This window comes from Mobula birostris, chromosome 9, assembly GCF_030028105.1.
Source record: "Mobula birostris isolate sMobBir1 chromosome 9, sMobBir1.hap1, whole genome shotgun sequence".
Classification (NCBI taxonomy): domain Eukaryota; kingdom Metazoa; phylum Chordata; class Chondrichthyes; order Myliobatiformes; family Myliobatidae; genus Mobula; species Mobula birostris.
The window spans coordinates 31,824,451-31,830,450 of NC_092378.1; positions in this window are offsets into that span (position 1 = coordinate 31,824,451).

Genomic DNA, 6,000 nt, shown 5'->3' on the forward strand with positions numbered 1-6,000 from the left:
TGATCTCATTTAGACCCTGCCATAGTCTACTGGCATCCCTCTGGTTAGCCTGGGCTTCCAAATAGGCTCGATATTGCCTCTTGGCACCCTTAATGGCTTTCCGGAGTTCACACCTGGATTCTGTGTAGCGACTGGTATCCCCGGACCTAAAAGCCGCAGCTCTAGCCTCCGTGCATTTCCAAATAAAGTCTGTGACAGCTGAGGCATACTCATTGCAGTTAGCTGCCGAGTCCGTGAATACTAACCTTGAATATTTCCCAAGGAGTTTAAGGAGATTTGATATATCACCAAAGACTCCAGTAAGTTTCCACACATGTCCCATGAGGAGCATTCTGACTGGTTGCATCACTGTCTAGTGTGGAGGTGCCAATATACAGAATCGGAAAAAGCTGCAGTGTTGTAAACCCAGCCAGTTCCACCATGGGCACTCGCCTCCCTACCATCGAGGACATCTTCAAAAGGTGATGCCTCAAGAAAGAAGCATCCCTCTCATCATCCAGGACATACACACCCGCTTCTCCATCCGGGACATACCCCCTTCTCTATCCGGGACATACACACCCCCTTCTCCATCCGGGACATATATATCCCCTTCTCCATCCGGGACACACCCCCTTCTCCATCCGGGACATACATACCCCCTTCTCCATCCACGACATACACACCCCCTTCTCCATCCGGGACATACACACCCCCTTCTCCATCTGGGACATACACACCCCCTTCTCCATCCACGACATACACACCCCCTTCTCCATCCGGGACATACACACTCCCTTCTCCATCCGGGACATACATACCCCATTCTCCATCTGGGACATACACACCCGCTTCTCCATCCGGGACGTACACACCCCCTTCTCCATCTGTGACACACCCCCTTCTCCATCTGTGACACACCCCCTTCTCCATCCGGGACACACCCCCTTCTCCATCTGGGACATACCCCCTTCTCCATCCGGGCATACACACCCCCTTCTCCATCCATGACATACACACCCCCTTCTCCATCGGGGACATACACACCCCCTTCTCCATCTGGGACACACCCCCTTCTCCATCCGGGACATACACACCAACTTCTCCATCCGGGACACACCCCCTTCTCCATCTGGGACACACCCCCTTCTCCAACCGTAACATACTCCCTTCTCCATCCGGGACATACACACCCCCTTCTCCATCCGGGACATAAACACCCACTTCTCCATCCATGACATACACACCCCCTTCTCCATCCGGGACATACACACCCCCTTCTCCATCTGTGACATACACACCCGCTTCTCCATCCGGGACATACACACCCCCTTCTCCATCCATGACATACATACCCCCTTCTCCATCCGGGACATACACACCCCCTTCTCCATCTGGGACACACACACCCCCTTCTCCATCCATGACATACACACCCCCTTCTCCATCCGGGACACACCCCCTTCTCCATCTGTGACACACCCCTTCTCCATCTGTGACACACCCCTTCTCCACCCGGGACGTACACACCCCCTTCTCCATCCGGGACATACCCCTTCTCCATCCGGGACATACACACCCCCTTCTCCATCCGTGACATACATACCCCCTTCTCCATTCGGGGCATACACACCCCCTTCTCCATCCGGGACATACATACCCCCTTCTCCATCTGGGACATACATACCCCCTTCTCCTTCTGTGACACACCCCCTTCTCCATCCGGGACGTACCCCTTCTCCATCTGGGACACACCCCCTTCTCCATCCGGGACATACACACCCCCTTCTCCATCCAGGACATATCCCCTTCTCCATCCGGGTCTTACCCGCTTCTGCATCCGGGACACACCCCCTTCTCCATCGGGACATACCCCCTTCTCCATCCGGGTCTTACCCCCTTCTCCATCCAGGACATACACACCCCTTCTCCATCCGGGACATACACACCCCTTTCTCCATCCGGGACATACACACCCCCTTCTCCATCTGGGTCTTACCCCCTTCTCCATCCGGGACATACACATCCCCTTCTCCATCCGGGACATACACACCCCTCTTCTCCATCCGGGACACACCCCCTTCTCCATCCGGGACATATCTCCTCTCATCATCCGAGATGTACCCCCTTCTCCATACGGGAGGAGGTACAGGAGCCCAAAGACACACGACCAGCTTCTTCCCCTCCATCATCAGATTTCTGATCAGCCCATGAACTCCTGATCACAACCTCACTATTTTGGTCTGTCTGCACTACTTTTTAAACATAATTTTTAATATAACATAGTATTTTTATGTATTGAAATACACTGCTGCCACAAACCAACAAACTTCACAACAGAAATCACTGATAATGAATTTGATTCTGATTCTGACCTTGCATCACACTCCAACATAAAACCCCTCCCTCTCTGCTCCAAACTCCCTTCCCCATGCCCTGAGCCTTTTCTCTCAATAGCCCAGCATCAACCCCTGCCATATCTTCACCACTCCCTCTGACCTGCCCTGATCTGAGGCTGAGCGATCTGTCCACCTTCACTCCAGGGAAAACAAACCCTGCCTATTCATCCTCTTCCCATAACTCTCTGAGTGGTGACCCAACAGAAGTATATAATCAGAGGCATTGATAGGATAGTTAGTCAAAGTCTCTTTCCCGTGGTTGGGCTATCAAAAGCAGGAGTGCTCGGGTTAAGGAGGAGGGGAGGAGAGGGAAGGGGAGAGGAGAGGAGGGGAGGGGAGAGGAGAGGAGGGGAGGGGAGAGGAGAGGAGAGAGGAGAGGAAAGGAGAGATCAGAATTAGGCCATTTGGCCCATCGAGTCTTCTCTGCCATTTCATCATGGCTGTTCCATTTTCCTCTCAGCCCCAATCTCCTGCCTTCTCCCCGTATACCTTCATACCCTGACTAATCAGGAATCTATCACTTGGCCTCCACAGCTGTCGGTGGCAATGAATTCCACCGATCCACCACTTTCTGGCCGAAGAAGTTCCTCTTCATCTCCATTCTAAACAGACGACCCTCTATTCTGAGGTTGTGTCCTCTTGTCTTGGACTCTCCCACCATAGGAAACATCCTCTCCACATTCACACTGTTGAAGCCTTTCAACATTCAATAGTTTTCAATGAGATTCTCCTCATTCTTCTGAATTCCAGTGAATATAGGCCCGGAGTCTCCTCATTTGATAAGCTTTTCAATCCCGGAATCATTTTTGTGAACCTCCTTTGAACCCTCTCCAATGTCAGCACATCCCTTCTTAAGGGGCCTGAACCTGCTCACAATACTTCACGTGAGGCGTCCACAGTGCCTTACAAAGCCTCAACATTACATCCTTGCTTTTATGATTTGATTTGATTTGACTTTATTACTTACATCCTTCCCATACATGAGGAGTAAAAATCCTTATGTTACATCTCCGTGTAAATGTGCAATGTGCACTTTATAGTAATTTGTAAGAAATATTATATACAACAGGACAGATAATATAACATAGTGTGGTAACTTCCACTTTGAAAAAGGCACACTCGACAATTTCATGCCAAAGAAACAACTTTATCTCGAACGTCAAAACCGTTATGTACATATAGAGGCTTTCACAACCCATATGCCATGGCAGGAACACTATATACAAAGCACACTGGAAGTAAAAAGAACAGAAGTAAACGGCGCCCCCCTGCCATTATCCTGATTAGTATTAACTTACCTTTAATAATACTCACATTACAACACTTCTCCCCCTTTAAAATCCAACATTCCCCAAATGTAAAAACTAGGAAATAAAAACAGTGGTGTTATTAACTTGCATACCCCTGAAAACTTATACTAGTATCTCAGCAACAGTTTATCAATACAAAACATCTGGAAAACATGACAGATTCAACATTCAATCTAACAACAACAAAAGAACTGTCCCGTCAAAGATTCAGTCTGTCAGGAGGCTTACGAGTGCGCTGTGATCTGCGCACTACCCCTGGTGACCCAGTAGGCACCACTGGTGAGGGTGTTTTGGGTGGATCTGGTTTTGGGGGAATGACAGGGGTCTGTGTGTCTGTGTGAGAGTGTCCATCCTCCTCAGGGGACCCCGACCCCTCTGCCAGCGTCTCGCCCTCTGGCAAAGTCACTGGTGGACATGCTTCCACCGTAGTCCGTCTCACAAATGGAAACTCCATGGAACTGTCTGCCTCTGAGCCGGTATCATGACACAGGCGCACATGGTCCTGATGTATGTGGAAAAAACGCCCATCAGTCAGCTTAATGAATTAGGAGACGGGACCACTCGGCTTAAGAATAACCCCAGGCAGTCATTGTTGATTGTTTCTCACATAGACATTGTCATCCGGTTTTAACTGTCTCTCTCGCGCATGTTGATCATGTCCCTCCTTCTGCTTTTCCTGCTTTCTCTCCACTTTTGCCTTCATGTCTGGGCGCAGCAGGTCCAATCTTGACTTGGGCCTATGCCCCATCAGCATCTCTGCTGGAGTGCGGACAGTCGTAGTCTGTGGCGTGAGGCAGTATTTAAACAGGAAACGTGAAAGCCGGATGCTAAGAGAGTCCCCTGTCATCCACTTCAGGCCGTCATTCACTGTCTGAACAGCCCGCTCAGCCAAGCCATTTGAGGCTGGGTGGAAAGGGGCTCTCCGAATGTGATGAATGCCATTCTGCTGCATGAACTCACTGAACAGCTCACTGGTGAACGTCGGGCCATTATCAGTGACCAGAGTGTCAGGCAACCCGTGGACTACAAATACTTGCCTGAGTTTGTCTATGGTTGAGGGGGCTGTGATGTTGCTCATGATGTGAGCTTCGATCCATTTAGAATGACAATGATCCATTACAAGAAACACCTGCCCCACAAAAGGGCCAGCAAAATCCAAGTGTAGCCTAGACCAGAGGTGGTCTGGCCACTGCCATGGGTGCAAAGGAGCTGGTGGTGGCATATCCTGATTAGTCTGACATTACATGCATGATTTTACCTTGTTCTCCAGATCCTGATCCATTCTTTGCCACCAAACATAGGATCTTGCAAGGCTTTTCATTCGAGACACTCCTGGATGAGTCTTATGAATTTCCTCCACAAGCTGTGAATGGCCAGGGGGAGGGGTGATGACCCTTGCCCCCCCCATAAAATGCAGCCATCCTGCAGACTGAGTTCTGTCTTGCGTTTGGCATAAGGCCTCAGTTCCTCTCCTTCCACGACTCTGGGCCAACCTTGTAAAAGGAAAGTCTCGACTTGGGACAGGACTGGGTCCCTCTCTGTCCACTGTTTGATCTGGGTCGCCTTTACAGGTGTCTCTGACAGCCTCTCCAATGAAAACACAGTCTCTGGAGGCACATATGTAGAAGCAGGTGTTTCCGGTAAAGGTAGTCGACTCAGTGCATCGGTGTTTGCATTATCCCCACCCGCTCTGTACACTATAGTGTACCGGTAGGCTGACAATGTGAGAACCCAACGCTGTATCCTGGCTGAGGCTAGCGGTGAGATGCATCTGGTCTCACTGAACAGGCTCATCAGTGGTTTATGGTCTGTATAAATTGTAAATACGCATCCATAAAGGTACTGATGAAAGCGTTTGACTGCAAAAACAATGGCCAGACCTCCTTTGACTAGCTGTGAATATCCTTTCTCAGCAGCTGTCAGGGTATGTGAAGCAAAACCAATAGACTTCTCTGAACGGTCCTCCATTACATGTGAGAGAACTACCCCGACTCCATAGGGCGAGGCGTCGCATGCAAGGGTGATCTCTTTGTCGGGGTCATAGTGAACAAGCAGCTTCGCTGAGTGGAGGAGTTCTTTCACTTCCTTGAAAGCTTTCTCCTGCTCTTCACCCCACTGCCACTGAGTGTCATTGTGAAACAGCTTATACAGTGGGGTCAAAACCCTTGAGAGGTCAGGAAGAAACTTGCCATAATAATTCACCATGCCCAAAAATGATCTGAGTTTCGTGACAGTCTTGGGGCTTGGGTCCTCCTTAATAGCTCTCACTTTGTCCTCCATTGGGCAGAGTCCCTCAGCTGTGATCTGGTGCC